Genomic DNA, 20,740 nt, shown 5'->3' with positions numbered 1-20,740 from the left:
TTTTTGGCATGATTTTGTAGTCTAATGTTTTGTCTATCATCTGCCGAAATTTTGAAGCTGAATGATCAAAGGAAAGGCAATTCATCGGTGTTTTTCTGGGCCATGATTTTCCGACTTTCAATGTAACAGACACGTGTCCGAAGATTTGGATTTAGCGCCGCAGCTAGACTCCGCCCCTAGCAACGAGGAAGTGATCTTATTGGTCAGTGCGTGATATCCTGATTACCGATTGGTCGTGCGTACACCGCTGCACGCGCTAAGCTTGAATGAACATCGCGGAGGTCGCTAGGAGCATGCCTTCTATTGTCAAGCGGTGAAAACTGTCTCGCCTCCCCTTGATCACGATATCGTCTGAAGGAAAACGTTGAAGGCGTTTTTTTTTTTTGAAACTCTGATTCCCTCAACAACTTGACATGCGCTTTTTGTGTGTGTGTATTTGTATGTTTTATTGATTTTCATGATTACAAACATTACAAATTACACAATAATTATGAACATATGGAACAAAAAATATAAATAACAATAAAAATAAGATCATCAATAAGACATAAAACGTAGTATCATTTTGTTCAATAAACAAATCATTGTGGTAGTTACCAATATAACATCTTGCCGGTTCTACCCTAACAAATACAGTCTATGTTAAATCTTTTTTTTTTCCCTTCCACAGGGTGTTTTATTCATACACATATTCAGAAAGTCACATTTACAAATAATTTTTTTAAATACAAAACAGAATAATAATTTGGTTATCGACAAACAGTGGCCTACTGCACTTGTACATATAATAACAAAATTTCTTTAACTTTTTTTACAACATATAACTTATATCATTCTTTTATTTTATTGGCAGAAATAACCCTGAAAACACTATGAATATCATGTAATTTTAATATTCAAAAGCACTTAATAAATAAAGCCCATTTTTTCACAAAATTTTTTTCTCTACTATTTATTTGACTTATACATTTTTCCATCTCAAAATAACATTTTATCTCAGATATTATATGTTCGAATGACGGAACGGTCTTTTTTAATTTCGCTGAAAAAAATTTCTCTTCTTATAACAATCATCATACAGTTTAATGCACTGTTGTTGAGACCATAGAATCCGAATAACTTGTGTTGGTTTGTAAATACAATTTGTTTATCTATCTTCAAAAGTAACCATCGCTCAAACTTATTCCATATATTATTTGAATAAGGACATGAACAGAATATATGCATTATGGTTTCCTCACTGTCATTACAAAACGTACACTTTTTATCTGTTACAAAACCAAATTTTAAAGGGGATGGCTAGTAACCGATCAGTGGGAATCAGTGGGAATGCTGAGGAATGATTGTTCCAATCCTTGTGGGATTCATTTAAGAGTACATTATATATCTACTGTTGTGTGAAAATTATTTGCTTCAGAACGGTCTCGTATTCAAGTAATGTGCAGATTAATGCCCCGTCACTGACCAGGGAAGCTTACGTGGAAGCATTAAACTGCACATTACTTGAATATGAGACCATTCTGAAGCAAATAATTTTCACACAAGAATAGATATACAATGTACTCTTAAATGAATCCCACAAGGATTGGAACAATCATCCCTCAGCATTCCCACTGATTCCCACTGATCAGTTACTAGCCATCCCCTTTAAAAGAGCGTCTTTCATATATAATATTCTATTGAAAATCTTAAATTGAAACCACCTCATATTAATATCAATAGTTGATTCAAAGGGAATTAAACAGTATAATGACCATGTTTCATCATCAAGATCCAACATACTACTCCACTTAACAAAACTGTTACAATGTTTTGACGTGTGTCTTAACAACGTTTGATAAATATCAGAACAACCTTTCTTATGTTTCAGTATTACATTTAAACCATGAGGAATAAAAGGGTCTGCTATTTTCGACATGCAGTTTTTTGCAAATGATTGGATAGAACTACACAGTCCACCGTGCTGGAGAAAGTTAGTTTGTATACCAAACTTCCTCTGAAATTCAAAATATGAAAGAAATTTTCCATCATTATCTAACAAGTCATTTATAAAACGTACACCTTTTTCACACCAAGATTTAAAATATACAGTATTATTATTCATTTTAATCAAAGGATTATTCCAAAGAGTATCATTTGTATTAATTTGTAGAAATTCTGAAAAAGCCAGAAGTACCTCTTTCCAAAAATCATTAGACATTACATTGGCAAGTTTTTTGTAGTACAGTGACCCCATAAATAAATGAAACGATACTGGTTGGGGCAAAAAGGAACGGAACATGTGGAACGTATAATTTTCAGTCTGCGGATCACAAATAAACCTTCTGATCCAGGATATTTTAAGAGATTTAGCATGCATGAAAACATCAATCATTTTAGTACCACCATGACAATATAGCTGGCACATTTGATTTCTATTTATTTTATCGGGTTTATTTTCCCATATGAACGAATAAAAACAACGATTTATATCTGTCAATGTTTTAAAATTTGGTTCAGGAAGTGATAACAACAAATAATTTAATTTTGACATCAATAATGATTTAACTACAGCAATTCTTCCTAAAACAGTAAGTGATCGTTTAGACCAAGAGGTCATTGTGTTTGTAATATCTTTCATTTTTTTCACAATAATTTTGTTCAACCATTTCATATAATTTAACTGAAAATTCTATTCCCAGGTACCTAAACTACCTACCCTGAAAAATCCAGTCAAAATTACAATCTTCCAATAATTTAATTGTACAATTCCGATTCTTTCCTATCCATATTATTTTAGTCTTTCTGGGGTTAATTCTTAAATTCGATATGTTAGCAAAAGTATCAAAAATCTCAAGAGCATCTTTTAGATCTTGATCTGATCCGTTAAGTGTTAAAAGTGTATCATCTGCATATTGTAATACTTTAAAATTTTTTTCATTAATTTGCAACCCAACCACAGAATTCGTGTGCCTAATCATAATTCCAAGAATTTCACTGACCAACAGAAAAAGGTAGGGTGACAAAGGATCTCCTTGTCGACAGCCCTGTTCTATTTTGAATCTATCTGTAAAATAACCGTTCACTAAAACACTGGAAGTAGCATTGTTGTAAAACAACTGAACCCATTTTTTCATAGATTGGCCAAAGTTGAAAAAATCTAAAACTTTAAAAAGAAACTTATGAGACACAGAATCAAAAGCCTTTTCGAAGTCAATTAAGAGTAACAAACCTTTTATATCATGTAACTCTGTATATAAAAGTATATCATACAGTAAACGAATATTTTCATCAATGTATCGACCTTCCAAAAATCCGGTTTGATTTCCATGTATCAAATATGATAAAAATTTCTTAAATCTGTTTGCTATGCAACCAGATGCCAGTTTATATATTACATTCAATAAAGAAATTGGACGCCAATTCTTCAGAAACTGTCGGGGTTGATTTACTTTTGGAATTAATGTGATTACTCCCATTTTTTGTGCTGCCGACATTTGTCCTGAAAAATAAGCATAATTTAAGGAATTCAACAAAAAAGATTTTATTTCCTTCCAAAAAACACGATAAAACTCCACGGTAAAACCGTCTAATCCGGGAGATTTATTACATTTCATATTTTTTAACACAGAGTATACCTCTTCTTCATTTAAGGGACCTTCTAATGATAACGACATTTGTTGTGATAATTTTGGTATGTCAGAAGATGACAATAATAAGTCTAAATCTACATCTGTGGTTTCTTTTTCTTCATACAAACAGGAATAAAACTTAAACACTTCTTTCTGTATATCGCACTGATTCATAATAATATCATTTTCACAAAAAAGTTGACGAATTTGTCTATTAACATTATTTTGTTTTTCCAAGGTTAAGAAATACTTTGAGGGCTTCTCTCCTAATTCCATCCACTTAATCCTGCTTCTCATTGCGATTCTTTCATTTTCTTTTGAGCGTAATATTTCAAATTCTTCTTTCTGTTTATTTATTTCATCTAATATTTCACTTTTATCATTACACAATAATAATTTTTCTTCTAAATCTTCTATATTTTTCTCCAATTCCTTTTCTCTATCAATATTTTGCTTTTTAATATAAGAAGCGTAAGAAATAGTTTCCCCACGTATTATCATCATTAAAGTCTCAAAAAATAACTGATCATTAACAGTCAGCTGACATTCACCAATTACGTTGTCATTGTGATCAAACTGGACATTTCCCTTTGCATAAAATATAATTGTATCTTTTATAATTTGTTTAATTTTCTGAACATATATTTCATCTTTCAATAAGATATTATTAAATTTCCAAAACCCTGGTCCCCGTTTAAACTCATTAAGATTTAAACTAAGAGAAACTTTAGCATGGTCAGTACGGTAACCTGAAGAAATATCAGTGTTACTAACTAAAGAGAGCAATTCGGAGGATATTAAAAAGAAATCTAATCTACTTTGCTTAAAGGGATTTTGTTGCCGCCACGTATAACATCTTTCATCCGGATTACATATTCTCCATGGATCACATAAACTTAAATCATTTTTCATTGTGTCTAATTGTTTTTTGGCCCTAGGGTTATTTACATGTACATAATTATATGTATCGAGGGTTGTATCCTGAACTAAGTTCCAATCACCACAAAGGATAGTATGTGGGTTTTCGAATTCTAATATGATCTTTTGAAGGTCAACAAAAAAATCAGGTTTATCAGTATTCGGACCATATAAAGATATAAATGTCAGATTATATTCATATAATTTCAAATCTAATATCACAAAGTTTCCTGTTTTATCTATCTGAACTCTATTAACTTTTACTGGGATTGTGTCTTTGAATAATATGGCGACACCTCTTGAATTTGAGGTATTACATGAAAGAAAACATTCACCTTTCCATTCCTTACGGATTTCTGCCTCAGTGCTCGGTATAAAATGAGTGTCTTGAATACAACAAACATCATACTTTTTTGACTTCAGATACGACAAAACATCTTGCCTTTTTTGGCTATTCGCTAGGCCACGACAATTCATCGAAATAAATGTTACATTATCCTGCATTAGGTAAATATACTTTCAGAAAACGTGCAAAAGGACAACCTGTGGAAGTAGTTTTCAAATGAATAACACACAATAGACTACAAAAGACAAATAGCAAAACACACACGGGAGAGGGCGTGCTAACCAAAACTCGGTTGCTTACCCGAAGAGTCTCAAGCGACCCCTCAACAACAATTAAAAATAAACTAAACCCAAAACCCAAAAAGAAGCTCCATGGGAACACCTACCCCCAGAGTACTTAGAAAAATGTTTGCAAACCAAGATGCCACGAAATGGTGGCACCTCTGCCTGAAACAATTAAAATTAGCATGTACACACTGCTTTCAAATACTAGTACACCCCTGTAGCCCGCGTATGCCTCGTAAAAACGTATTCGTGTCTGTCATGCATCTCGGGTCGAGGGAACCCTGAAAATACTTCAAACAAAACTACCATATAATGTCATAAACATGTATTATGCATACATGTATGTATAGACGTATAATATATAATCACACATCCATATCCATACACACACATGCACATACATGTATGATATACACTTTTGCAACCCAGTCATGAATAAACCAACCTGTGTGAACATTCACAGGTGTTGAAAACCAACCTATCCCTTTCCACGATGCAAAAACATAGCCCCATATTCAAACGGAAAACATGTGGAATATCTGCCTATTCATTTGCACGTTCATGCATGTCAAAAAACATCACCCTTGGTAAACACGAACAATTCTCTGTTCAATACCACTGCATATCAGCAAAGCAAACTGAAACTAACTCTTAACATAATATTAGAATCACTATTAACTTTAGCATCCATATTGTCTTGATTACACTGACCCCAAGTGATATCCACCTCCATTTAAAAGAAATATCTACCTCTGCGTGACACAATTGCAATTAGCATGTGTCATCCCTTCACAGTACACTTGTATAACAGGTGTCATGCACAAACCGAGACGCAGGGGAATGATGGCACCTCTGCGTGACACAATTACATAGAATGTACATGTACACAGTTTTCAAATACACCTCTGCATCCCGCAGATATATGCTTTTTACCGACATACTCATGCCTGTTTTTATGCATATCAGGCCAAGTGAACCCTGAGAATACTTCAAACAAACTACAATAATGTCACATACATGTACATTATGCGTGCGTGTGTTTTATAAACATAGAAATAAACATAGAAACACATCCTTGTCCATACCCACACATGCACACACATGTAGATACGTATATATTTGCAATCCAATCATGAATAGACCAACCTGTGTGAACTTTCACAAGAGTTTAGTGCTAAAAACCCAACTGTCCTTTGAAACCGTTCAAAAACAATGCGCCATATTCAAAAACAAAAGGAAACTTACGGAATATCTGGCTATTCATTTGCACTTTCATGCATGACGGAAACATCACCCCTGGTAAACACGAACAATTTTCCGTTCAATACCACTCCATATCAGCAGAGGAAATTGAAACAAACTCTTAACATATTAAAATCACTATTAACTTAAGCATCCATTATTGGCTTGATCACATTGACCACAAATAATACCGCCGCCATTTTGATGAAATATTTTCCTGTGCATAGCATAATTACAATTATCATGTGTCATCCCTTCACAGTACACTAAGTCTTGTACAGCAGGTGTCATGCACAAAACGAGACGCAAAGGGAATGGTGGCACCTCTGCGTGACACAATTACAATTAGAATGTACACAGTTTTCAATTACACCTCTGCAGCCCGCAGACCGATGCTTTTTACCAAAATGCTAATGTCTGTTTTGCATATGAGGCCAAATGAACCCTGAAAAATTCCTCAAACAAACCACCATAATGTCATGTACCTATAATGCATGCATGTATTCTATAAACATAGAAACACATCCTTTTCAGTACCTACATACACATGCACATACATACGTATATTTGAAACCCAATCATGAATAAACCTACCTGTGTGAACTTTCACATGTGTTCAAAAGCAAACCGTCCTTTCAAACCATGCAAAAACACCGCCCCATATTCAAAACAGGAAACTTAAACGGAATATCTGGCTATTCATTTGCGCGTTCATGCATATCAGAAACATCACTCCTGGTAAACACGAACAATTCTCCGTTCAATACCACTCCATATCAGCAGAACAAATTGAAACAAACTCTTAACATATTAAAATCACTATTAACTTTAGCATCCATTATTGTCTTGATCACACTGACCACAAATAATACCGCCGCCATTTAGATGAATATTTTCCTGTGCATAACACAATTACAATTAGCATGTGTCATCCCTTCACAGTACACTTGTACAGCAGGTGTCAAGCACAAAACGAGACGCAAGGGAATGGTGGCACCTCTGCATGACACATTTACAATTAGAATGTACACAGTTTTCAATTACACCTCTGCAGCCCGAAGACCTATGTTTTTTACCAAAATGCTAGTGTCTGTTTTGCATATCAGGCCAAATGAACCCTGAAATATACCTCAAACAAACTACTATAATGTCATAGACATATGCATGCATGTATTCTATAAACATGGAAACACATCCTTTTCAGTACCCACACATGCACATACATACGTACACGTGTACATGTATGCAACCCAATCATGAATAAACCAACCAGTATGAACTTTTACAAGTGTTAAAAACCAAACCGTCCCTGCCAACCCTGCAAAAACACAGCCCCATAATTAAAAGAGAGAAAAAAAGGAAACTTACAGAATATCTGGCTATTCATTTGCATGTTCTTGCATGACAGAAACATCACCCCTGGTAAACACGAACAATTCTCCGTTCAATACCACTCCGTATCAGCAGAGCAAGTTGAAACAAACTCATAACATATTTAAATCACTATTAACTTCAGCATCCATCATTGTCTAGATTACACCCACCACAAATAATACTGTCGCCACTTAGATGAAATATCTACCTGTAAATAACATAATTACAATCAGCATGTGCAATCCCTTCACAGTACACTATGTCTTGTACAGCAGGTGTCATGCACAAAACGAGACGCAAGGTAATGGTGGCACCTCTGCGTGACATTGAACGTTGTTTTCTCTGCAGCCCGCAGACCAATGCTTTTTACCAACATACTCATGTCTGATATGTATATCAGGCCAAGTGAACCCTGAAAATGCTTCAAACAAACCACCATAATGTCTTAGACATGTACATATTATGCATGTATGTTTATAATAAACATTAAACGCACATCAATATCCCTGCACACACATGCACATACATACATGATACATGTATTTGCAACCAAATCAAGAATAAGGTGTGAAAACCAACCCGTCCCTTCCAACGATGCAAGAACAAAGCTTCATGTTCAAAAAGACAACACATTCCCGCATGAAAGAAAGCACCACCCCTAGTAAACACGAACAATTCTCTGTTCAATATCACTCCATATCAGCAAAAAAAATATTGAAACAAGCTCATAAAACGTAACATTATTAGATCAGTATTAACTGTTTACATCCATATCATTTTGATAGTGATATCCGTCTCCATTTACAAAAAGTATCTGCGGAGCGGCGTCTTCTCTGAGCAGCACCTGTCAACCTTTATGCAACTACAAGTGTACTGTACAACATCAATATTTCGTTTTATTTTTTCCAGGAATCTGGCACATGGGCTGCTGTTCATAGCTGTTTGAATTCATTATTATTCTTGCCAAAATGTCGAAGGAAAAAAAAATTCATTCGCTCACTGGTCGCCAAGCTGCAGTGGAACCCTTTTCCTTACATTCGAGCTGTAGTTTGACTCCAACTAGTTTAATTCGTGTTGATTTGTTTTCTTTTTTCCGCAGTTGATAGGCCGTCTGCTCCAGCATGAAACGCCGTCTCTTAAGTTGCGTGGGAAGATCGGTGACAATGCGGAAAGTCGGACGGGGGATGCGCGGGTCCCTGGGATTGGTTGCTCGCACCTGGGCTTGTTGAAAAGCGCCGAGTACTGCGTCACGGTCAATCATGGATCCGAATCGTACAATGATAGGGTCGGGTCCGCGCTGCCCTTCCTCTCCCCCCGGGGGAGGTCGACGTGGAAGACGGTGGGCGTTCACCAGAAACATGTTGTTGGCCTCTTCCGATGAAAATTTCAGCTCCTTTATCACATTCCTCACAGCTTCAATAGTTGTTACTCCAGACTTTTTTCTACCCCATATATCAGTAGGTTCATTTTTCTGTCGTGGATCTCAAGAGCAAGGATCTTTTCTCTCAGTTCAGTTTCAACTTTCACATTCTCCTTTTTCATTTCAGGCAAAGATTCGTTCTCTATTTTGGTTAATCTAGCGGAAGAATCGGCAGCTGCCACCTGTAGATCCGTTAATGATGCACGCATATCAGATAATTCACTTCTCATTGCAACTATATTGGTATTGAGAGAGTCAAGTTTATCAATGATTTTGTTAGTTGTTTCGTTGAAGACAGTTCGACTTACCCAGTCAACTGGGGATGACGCCATATTTGAATTCGCTGAGTCGTCCACAGAATGTACGGGGCTATCGTCCATGGTATGTATAGGCCTGTCGTTCGTGGAGTGTATGGGCCTGGCGTCCGTTTGTTGTACAGGTGAAGATGAGACGTCTGCAGCTTGTGTGCGTGGGTTTGTCCGAGTTGCCACGGTGGGTCGAGCTGGGGTTTTTCCTTTTTCCCGTTTTTGCCGGAGCGAATATGGTTCTCTCGATGGCACTTTTTCTCCTTTTCTCGTAGTCATAGTAGGTTACAAAACTACGGGATGTAACTAGTTCATTTGTATGTTATTTCGATGAATTTGGGGTAGACTTCCCGGAGCTTCACAAAAATACCTCCTCAAACCTCCATAGCGAGCGCCCTCTCTCAGTAGCGAGCGCCCGCTCTCATAGCGAGCGCCTTAAATCTTTACCGGGTTTTACAAATCAAATTTCCATTTGAAGAGTTTGTTTGCAAAAACCGATACGTCCATTTTTGAAGATTTTGAGTTAGGGTCTCTGTCATAAAGTACAAAGTAATACCTTTCAAATGATATATTGGTCACTACATATGAAGGTACATTTTTGTATCCTCCTCGTAATAGACCTTCACGACATTCACAGCGGACATCGCTCTCCGGTTCCCTCCGACATCAACCCGACCTTGGTCAGCCGTCACGTCGAGGCCTCCTAGTCCTCCGTCCACCTCGTCCAGGTGCCGGAATCTGCAGCAAGCGGGTTTTGGGAGTCACTCGCTGTTGCAGATCCCGGCATCTCCCTCAATGGGTCTCTATTATGTAAAACATATACATGTATATATATTGTCTTACGTTCCTTGCGTGCGTTTCCCTAGCAAGAACAGGGGATCCCTTCGTCCATATACTTATTTATAGTTATTTATAAATGATACACTTTTCATTCTTTTAGTAATAAGAACAACTCAAAATTTCTGTAAATCCCCTCTCGCATGAGTCCCCTGCACCTATTTAATACTTATAAACTTGTGGTTTAAATTCATTTTGAAGATTATTATGACTCCCACTTTCTGGCACAAAATTTACTTTCTTTTCTTGGCTTGAAGCCCGCAGGTATACTCATACATCATAGAAACCACGAATATATGTATAACATTTCTCCGTCGTTTGCTGCAAAAATATATTTCCTGTATCAACGCCTCTGACTTTTTTAAAATTTTTTTCCCCCGAATCATTGCTGTGACGCTCAGAGCTCCTTGATATAAACACTGTATTTTTTTCCCTCGAAATAATGATACAGCCATAGTAATCTTATCTATTTTGTAAAACATATCATTGTGTGTGTGCTCTATCTAAATACCGTATATTACATTGGGTTGAACCATGATATTGGTATGTGTGTGCGTGGTTGGAGGTGTATGTGTGTGTGTCTGAGTGTGTGCACGTGGATGAGTTAGTGTGCGGTACACGCGCGCGTGTATTGTGCACTGTAAAAACATCGGTGTTAGATTTAACACCACGGGTGTTAAATCTAACACCGATCAAACTTCAATAAAGGACCACACCCACAGGTGTTAAAAATGCACTGTGATGGTGTTGAAAAGTGTTCACCTGACACCTCGTGGTGTTAATTTGACACTGTACCTGGTGTTATTTTGACACTGTACTGGTGTTAATTCAAAAATGACACCACATGGTGTTGATTTGATATTTGCTGGTGTTAATATCAATGGTTTAACACCCGTCCAGCTTCAATAAGGGACCACACCAGCTGGTGTTACTTTGGTGTAAATTTATTTTCACATTTTTTCAAAAATCTAGTATTTTAATGTAAAATTCTTGATCGTCTTGTTTAAATCAAATATCAACAAGAAGTGCAGTTACTAAGAAACTCTTCAAAAAACAGTTTAAAATTTGGAAATGACACCCGTAGGTGTTAATTTAACACCATAAATGAGCACCGAAAATTTAACACCAGCTCGGTGTTCACTATTCAACACCGGACTTTTTGCAGTGTGTAGTTATTTGAGTTTGTTTGAAGAATATGAGGTATTAATCAATATCAATGAGCTCCCTCGTGGAGACGTAATGAGCTCCTTTATGGAGACAATATGAGCTCCCTCGTGGAGACTTAAGGAGCTCCTTTGTGGAGATAATATGAGCTCCCTCGTGGAGACAATATGAGCTCCCTCGTGGAGACTTGGTATATATTTAATATTCTTGTTTATATCTCTATAAGATTTATAATGTTTGTTTTATGTTAAGTGCTGTCTGGGGCAAATTATTTGTATAGGGCCCCATTTTCTTTCTCTCTCCTTTCGTTCTTTAAAACAACGACAACAACAACATTTTTGAAGTTATGGGCAAAAGAAGCAAACATTTTCTTATTATTCTCTTTATTTTTCTTGACCTTTAAATTTAATTGCAAATATCTCCATTTGGCAAATATGGACTTATCGGTTTTTGCTAACAAACTCTTCATTTCTTAAAGTGAAGATGAAGTTTACCTCGTTTCTTAGCCACACAATACATAGTACTCTGTTTCTTTCTTAATTTTCAAGTGTAACTTAAAAGATTCAAAATTGGGGCAAATGTTTTTTAATTTACATATATAAATAAAATATTTTAACGCCAAAAACAAAACAGATAAAAATTTTCTGAAGAAACATTTTCTTGAAATTATCCAAAGTAAAATCATTATCATGTTTTAAAATTATTTTCAACAAATCGTTCCATAAGGGCATTACTACGTAACACTCACAAAACAAATGAATAATTGATTCAGGTAATATTCCCACAAAAGCTACAGTTAGGCGAATCTTTTCTCTTTATCTTAAACAAAAATTCATTTAAAGCAATAGATTTATGGAAAATTTTAAAATAAAAAGAACGTAAACGAGTATCAATTGAACACTTGAAGTTCACATTATGGACCACTTCCCAATTCAAGTCTGGTGGAATAGTTACATATCCTTTTCAAAATTCATAACGGTCATCTGGGGTACATTTATCTTGTAATACATAACATGCATACTTAGGGATTTTTTTTAGATTGAACAAGCTCAGTATTTTCTACGTTAGTGGATTCAAACCAAGAATTTGGTATACTTTTCAACAAAAATGTATATTTCCTTCTATCTTTACGAGAAACATCAAAGTCTAAAATTAGTTCTTCAAATAATTTGTGTCCACGGAGAGGTGGGTTCAATAAATCTGAAACATTACGTACATTTTTTACATACCATTCATCATAATACAGATATTGTTTTGATTTGGATCTTATCTTTTTATTGAACCACACTGACTGACAAATCCCAATATGTGAGAAAGTTTTCCCTAAGATTTCCATAAAAGCCCCTTCCCTAAAAATATACCAATTCCGGAGGGAATCTGCTAACTGGATGTTATCAAGAGTTTTCAGAATGGATTCTGGAGCATTAAGAATCCACAAAATATCTATGTTTGCATGAATATCTATTTTTCTTTTTTTTTAATGCGAGTTCAGTTCTCTTCCACACACTGTCATAATTTTTATCTAATAAGCATTTAACCCATGTCATTTTTGAGCAAGGGCATATGTATAAAGATCGATCATACAAAGACCACATTGCGTATAATCATTACACATTAATTTCCTTTTCACCCTATCCTTACCACCATTCCAAATAAAACTGTAATTTTTTATTCAATTCTTTGAAAAAAACAAAAGGGATTTAATTGGATACCTAACACCGAGAAAAGATACAGAAATTGTGGCAATACAAGAGTTTTTATCACACATATTTTCCAAATCAGTGAAAGATTTCTCATACGCCAACATTGAAGAGTAAGTTCACCTTCTTTTAACTTTTTCTTATAATTAAGATCAAATGATAATTTTTTATCAAATGAAAAATGTATTCCCAAAAATTAAAATGAGTAGTTTTCCAAGATACTCCAAGCCCAGAAGCAGGAATATCCCTACAAGCTCTTTTGGAACCAATCCAAACAGCTTTTGGATGAGTGTTCGTTTTATCACAATCAGTGGAAGTTACCTTGCTTGATAAGACTTTCGCCTGCTGAGCCTGCTGAGAAAGACTTCCCACTAGCCGACGTAGCTGGCGCACGCCGATCTGAGAGAATGTATGGGATCGTATATTGAGGATAGTGAGTATTGCCCCAGGTCTCGGTTGAAGGTTTTCCCTTGTTGTTTGCGAATGTGAATGGCTTCCCTTATCCAGCGTGAGGTTTTCCCCGAGTCTCTGGCTAGGATAGAACACTTCTTCCAGTTGATGTGGTGGTTTTCACTGGCCACATGATCGCTGATGGCCGACTTGTGCATGTGGGAGGTGGATTCCTTTCTTTTCCCTCGTGTGAAGTAGGATGCACTAACTGTGTCCACCTCTTGTTTGTGTTCATTTTTCCTGGTACCGAATTTCCTGGCTGTTTCTCCAATGTAGCTACTTTCACAGTTCCCACATGGAATCCAGTAAACTACCCCCGCTTGGTCATCGATGGCTCTTTTATCTTTTGGGTGTACTAGGATGTTCCTGAGTTTCTTGTGTGGCCTGAATATACAATCCCATTCTCTCAGATCGGCGTGCGCCAGCTACGTCGGCTAGTGGGAAGTCCTTCTCACAACGCTCGATCTGAAGAAGCCTGCAGAGCCATCAGGCGAAAGTCTTATCAAGCAAGGTAACTTCCACTTATTGTGATAAAACGAACACTCATCCAGTTGATTTTCCAATTAGATAAATCTTTTCAGCGAGCCAAACAGCTTCTGTTTTACTCATATTAATTTTACATCCAGAAAGTTCACTAAAACAATTTAATGTCTTAAACAAATTATCAAGATTCTGAAGAACCCTCCAAAAAAAACAAAAAAAAAAAACTGTATCATCAGCTAACAGAGACGTTTTGATTTCCTGATTATCAACATCAAATCCTTTAATATCTTTATTCTGACGGATAGAAGACGCCATCATTTCGATTACAAATAAAAAATAAGTAAGGAGAAATAGGGCATCCTTGAAAGATACCCCTCTCCATGTGTATACGATCAGTCATATGACCATTATTCATGACATAACTAATTCTATTCGAATAAATAACTCTAATCAAATCCATAAATGTTTTTCCAAAATTATAATGTTTCAATGCCCGGAATAAGAAACCATGTCTGACACTATGAAAAGCTTTCTCAATGTCAAGAAATACAATAGAACCTGGAAGATCATTTCCATTAGCATATTCAATAACATCTGAAATAAGGCGAATATTGGTACCAATAAATCTGCCTTTGAGAAAGCCGAACTGGTCAGAATGAATAAGTTGACCTATAAGACGCTTTAAACGATTAGCAAGGCATTTGGCTACAATTTTATAATCTACAGTTAAGAGGGTAATGTGTCTGTAATTTTTTATATACATCGGATCTTTATCCTTTTTAGGGAGTAAAGTAATAATACCATTTCTTTGAGATTGGGAAAGCTTTCCATGTTGCAATGAAAAATTGTAGGCATTAATCATCAAAGCACTTAAATCAGACCAGAAAGCAATACAAAATTCAACTGGCAAACCATCATACCCAGGGGTCTTATTTGTTTTCATAGTCTTAAGAACATCATACAACTCTTGTTTTGAAAGTGGCTGTTCAAGATTTAAATTTTCACCTTCAGTAACTTTGGGAGACTCCAATGAATTAAAAAAATGTTTCAAAATCATTTGATCTGTCTTCTTGTCCTGAAGTATTTTGAACAGAATATGATTTATACTGTAAAATTTGTGAATATTTTTCAGAATAAGAGATTGGTCTGATATAACCTTTTCATCATCATCTATTATAGAAACAAAAATATTCTTTTTCTGCCCAGATTCATTTTCTAAATTATAAAAGTATTTAGAACTTTTTTCTCCTTCCTCCAGCCAACGAGCTCTGGAACGAATGATTAAACCCTTGGTTTCAAAATCATATATCTTATTTAAGTTCTCTTCCAATTTTTCCAAAGCCAAAATAAGTGTATTATCTTTATCACTGTTATTACTAATTTGTTCTTTAATTGTATCTATTTCCAATAATAATCTACTTTTCTCTCTGTTTCTTTCCTTCTTTTTTCTAGATGTATATTCCATACAAATACCAGTAATTACACATTTTAAAGTATCACACAATATATTAGGATAACATTTTACATCTTTGTGCAGTTCTTTAAATTCTTTATTTTATCCTTAATGATATTTACAAAATCAGCATCATGATGTAAATAATGACAATTTAATTTCCAAAATCCTCTACCCTTTAATGGCTGATTATCTTTGAAACCTAAGGAAACCACTGAATGGTCTGATTGTATGCACAAAGATGTAAAAACAGTCTTTTGCGCTTGAAGGGTACAATATTTTTGCGAATCATAGAACTGATCGCTCTGGTGGTGGAGTCGCTTTATATGTTTTACGCTGCTTTGAAGGCACTGTCCATGAAGAGCTTAGCAAAATGAATGACATTGTTGAGTCACTTTTCATTGAGATTACTGTTCCTGGTCAGAAAAACATTGTGATAGGCATTATTTACAGACCTCCCAATTCCAACAACAAAGACTTTTTATCATATCTCACTGAGCTGCTTACAAACACTTTATTTATAAACTCAGACTCTTTTATATTCGGGGATTTTAACATTGATTTGTTAAAACATACGACGGATAATATCTCGGGAGAATTTCTAGAGACATTCTTATCCTCTTCCTTTTTACCTCTTATTTCGAAACCGACACGCGTTTCCCATCAGTCGGCCACTTCAATTGACAATATATTTAGTAATGTTTTAACCCTTTCAAATTCGTCGATAATTTTATCAGATATTACCGAGCATTTTCCAATAATGACGCACCTTAAACTCAACCATATTAGTAATAATTCATCTCAGCGACATTTGAGGCGTAAAGTAACCCAAGAAAATTTGACTTCTTTTTATGCTTCTTTGGATAATGTCAATTGGAATTGTGTGTTTGGTACTGATGACATTAATTTGGCTTTGAATATTTTTTTTGGATATTTTTAATAATCATTTGGATATTCACATTCCTAAAAGAAAGAACAAACGAGGGAATTATAAAACAACACCAAAGCTTCCTTGGATTTCGAAGTCCATTTTGCGTTCCATAAATAGGAAAAATAAATTGTTTTATGTATTTAAAATGAAAAAAAAAAAACTGAACAAGCACGAATTAAATATACTTTGTATAAGAATACTCTCATTAAGATAATACGTATTGAAAAGAAAAAAATATTATCACAAGCAATTAGAGAGATACAGATGTGATATAAAAAGTACATGGAATGTAGTAAAACAAGCAATGAATATATCAAATGAAAAGTTTAGTATTTCAAAAATAAGATTTAATGATGAAATTATTGATAATTCTGCGGATATAGCAAATGTATTTAACACATATTTTACAACAATTGGAGAAAACATTACTCAAGAAATTCCCGATACTAATAAACATTTTTCTGATTTTTTAAATCAATATAATATGAATTCAATATTGTTTACTCCTACCACGAGGTATGAGGTTACTGATATTGTATCTGGTTTGAAAAACAAAAAAAAAGTTCAGGTTATGATGACATAAGCAATATGATTTTGAAAGGTGTTATATCTTCTGTTGCGGATCCCTTGGCACATATTTTTAATTTGTCGATGTTAACGGGTGTGTTTCCGGAACAAATGAAAGTAGCTAAAGTTATTCCCGTATATAAGAATGGAGATAAGTTAGATGTTAGCAATTATAGGCCTATTTCTTTATTATCTTGTTTGTCCAAGATTTTAGAGAAAATTATATATAAAAGAACGATGAATTTTCTAAAAACGTATGACGTTTTTACAAATTCGCAGTTTAGGTTCCGAGAAAAGCATAGCACCTGTCACGCTTTGTTAAATTTTGTTGATAAAGTAGCACATGCTTTAGACAATCACTCTCATTTGATTGGTATCTTCCTGGACTTCTCCAAGGCCTTCGACACTATAAACCACGATATCTTACTTTACAAGTTGTCTCATTATGGTATACGTGGGAAGGCCTTGGAGTGGTTCAGGAGTTATCTAACTGATCGCAAACAATATGTTTTTCTGAACAATCATAACTCTGATATGAGAGAACTTAAGTGTGGCGTGCCACAAGGTAGTTTATTGGGCCCGCTGTTGTTTATTGTTTACATTAATGACTTTTGTGCTTCGTCCGATGTGTTATCGTTCATACTTTTTGCCGACGATTCAAATGTATTCTACTCACATGAAGACCCAAATACTCGTGTGCAGACAGTTAACTGTGAATTACAAAATTTATGTGAGTGGATACAAGCAAATAAGTTGTCTTTGAATATCCAAAAAACAAAATATATGCTTTTCAGTAACACTTTAGATAATTTGAATGCGGACATTTGTTTTGGTGACGCTGTCTTAGAAAATGTTTCCCATATAAAGTTTCTCGGCATTACAGTTGACAATAAACTCTCTTGGAAATTTCATATCGATAATGTCTGTAAAAAAATTTCACGTAATATAGGTGTTATTAATAAAGTAAAATTTTTCATTCCTCAACATTCTTTGTTTACATTGTATTCATCTCTGATATTACCTTATTTGAATTATGGAATTTTGGTATGGGGAAATACGCATCAATTATTGTTGGATAGGGTTCTACTGTTACAAAAGAAGGCTCTTCGCATTATTTGTAATACCGTTCCATATTCTCATACAGATCCTTTGTTCTTTGATAATAAGATTCTGAAAATTAAAGATTTGTTTTTATTACAAATGGGGCAATCTATGTATACTTATAATAATAATTGCCTTCCGTTAATTTTTAACTTTATGTTTATGCGTAACCAGACATACCATAGATATCCAACTAGACAGTCAAATGAATTTCATTTACCTCTGTTAAGAACCTTGCTAGCTCAGCAGACTTTTATTTATGTAGGTCCTAAATTCTGGAACTCCCTTCCCATGGATATAAAAAATGCACCTTCATTGAATTCTTTTAAAAAGACATTGAAAATGTTTCTTTTGAAGTCTTATAATGTAACCGAATGAATTTAATTTTGTAATGTATTTCGTAAGCACGACATTGTCTTCTCTTCTTTCACTATAGGCTGCGTTCTCTTGAGGCATAGATAATCTTTACTTCGTGCTAGTATTCTATACGTGCTCTCGTCCCCACAGTTACAATCTCTTCCGCTGGAAAGCAGCTCGACAATGTATCACTTTGGAAGACGCTTGGCTAATTGTCTCTGTGGGCTTTCGCCCTTGGTGATTGCATTGAAATTATTTAGTCTTTTATTTTTCTCCCTCTCTCTCTCTCCCTCTTTTCCCTGTTTTTATTTCCTCTTTTCACACTTTTGCTTTTTTTCCCTCTCTATTCCCGACTTCCCCAGTTTCCCAGTTTCCCGCACTCTTTGTGTTGTAAGTTTTTCACCCCCTTATTTCCCCCTTTCCCTCAGAGGTACCCACATGATACAAGCCTAGTCTTTTGAGTGGGTACCTCCACTTTTTTTTTTCGCAGAGTGTATATACAATGTATGTATCTTTATTGTACTGATCATGTAGACATGTACATTTTGTTAAGTCTGTCTGGTTATGTATATTTTGTTACTCCCATGTCAAACTCATAATATTGTTTCTTGTACATTCTGTTGGAAAGAAAAAGTGAAAATAAAGTTTGAATTTGAATTTGAATTTGAATATTCCAGGTAAAATTTTGGATTTTACACAATTATTGACAAAATTATTTGAAACTAAAATAAAATCCAACCTGGACAAAACTTTTGGATTTTTCTGGTGTCTGGTATATTGTCTCAATGTTGGATGGAAATTTCTCCAAATATCAGTCAAACAAAAATCTTCCATTAAAACAGATAACATTTCACTAGCTTTAATATTGGAATGATGAGGTCTGTTACCCTGGTAACCCATATTTCCTATAACTGTATTGAAATCTCCTCCAACAATTATAAATGAACCACTCTGTTTATCTACCTCACCAAATACTTCAAGGAAGAAATGGATCATCATTATTTGGGGCATGCAAATTAACAAGATCAAATATCTACCATTTGGATCCTTAACAATAGACTTTACTAGAATAGAAATTGAATTTCTAATTAAGATGGCCACTCCTCTACTATTAGATGTATAACTTGTGAACCAGGATGATTCCCCTCATTGAGTTTTCCAAAAATTTTCACCACATACATCCGAGTGTGTTTCTTGCAAAAATATAATATAGGTTTTCCCGGCCAATTTCGCACTTTTGTCAGTCCATTTGATAAAAGGTTCATTCAATTTAACGAAAATCCTCGTCACTGCACATTCTGTCGTTCAAAATTGCAACTTGTTCATTCAATATAGCATTTCGATCAGTGAAATTCGCACATGTGCCTTTCGAATTCGCAAAACGGGCATTCAAATTGGCACGTGCTCTTCAGTCATTCAAATTCGTCAGCACTAGCGGAAAATGGTATTTCAGTCATTCAATTTCGCGTATGGGCAGTCAAATTCCAAACATGTTCATTCAAATTGGCGTAATGTTATTTCTATTTTGAAAAGGTGAGAACTGTGATTTATATGTATTTAAATGTGAATTTTTTCTTCATCCACACACTGTTAAGTATAAAGCAAAGGTATCTTTGAATATAAATAATTCAAGTTTGTTGTTCTGTAACGCCCCTCTTCTTTTATACACGTCATCAGAACTATACATGCACCAGTACCATAGATTCACTTCACTTTCTTATGTCCAGTCATGGTAGTACGAGTCAGATACAGGCGTATCTCTCAAGAAGACATTGAAAGAATCATAGAAGCATTTGAGGGTAATAACCTTTACAAACTGATGGCTAGAGCTGATCCAAGAACTTTATTCTTAATGATGATTAACGCAATATTGCACCCACCAAATGAAAATAATGAAACATGCAAATGAAAGAAATAACCACGATGTAAATTGAAACCTCCTCCCAATTAATGTCCATACAAACTTAAGATTAATGTACCTGTGAATGAAATAATGTTATCGAACATTATAAACGCATACACATATTTTGTCATTACTGTTGCAAAGGTGATATTAGAATAAAGAATGAATACGAAATATGAAATCTTAAGATGCTTGCAAACAATACCTATGATGAATGAAAATGGGAAAAAAGGAATAAAAGCATCAACGTGTCTGCTAAATTGACTGCAGTAAAATGCGAAATTGGATGACCAA

This window comes from Diadema setosum, chromosome 2 (assembly GCF_964275005.1).
Source record: "Diadema setosum chromosome 2, eeDiaSeto1, whole genome shotgun sequence".
NCBI classification, from domain to species: Eukaryota; Metazoa; Echinodermata; class Echinoidea; order Diadematoida; family Diadematidae; genus Diadema; species Diadema setosum.
This window is presented reverse-complemented; position numbering follows the sequence as displayed.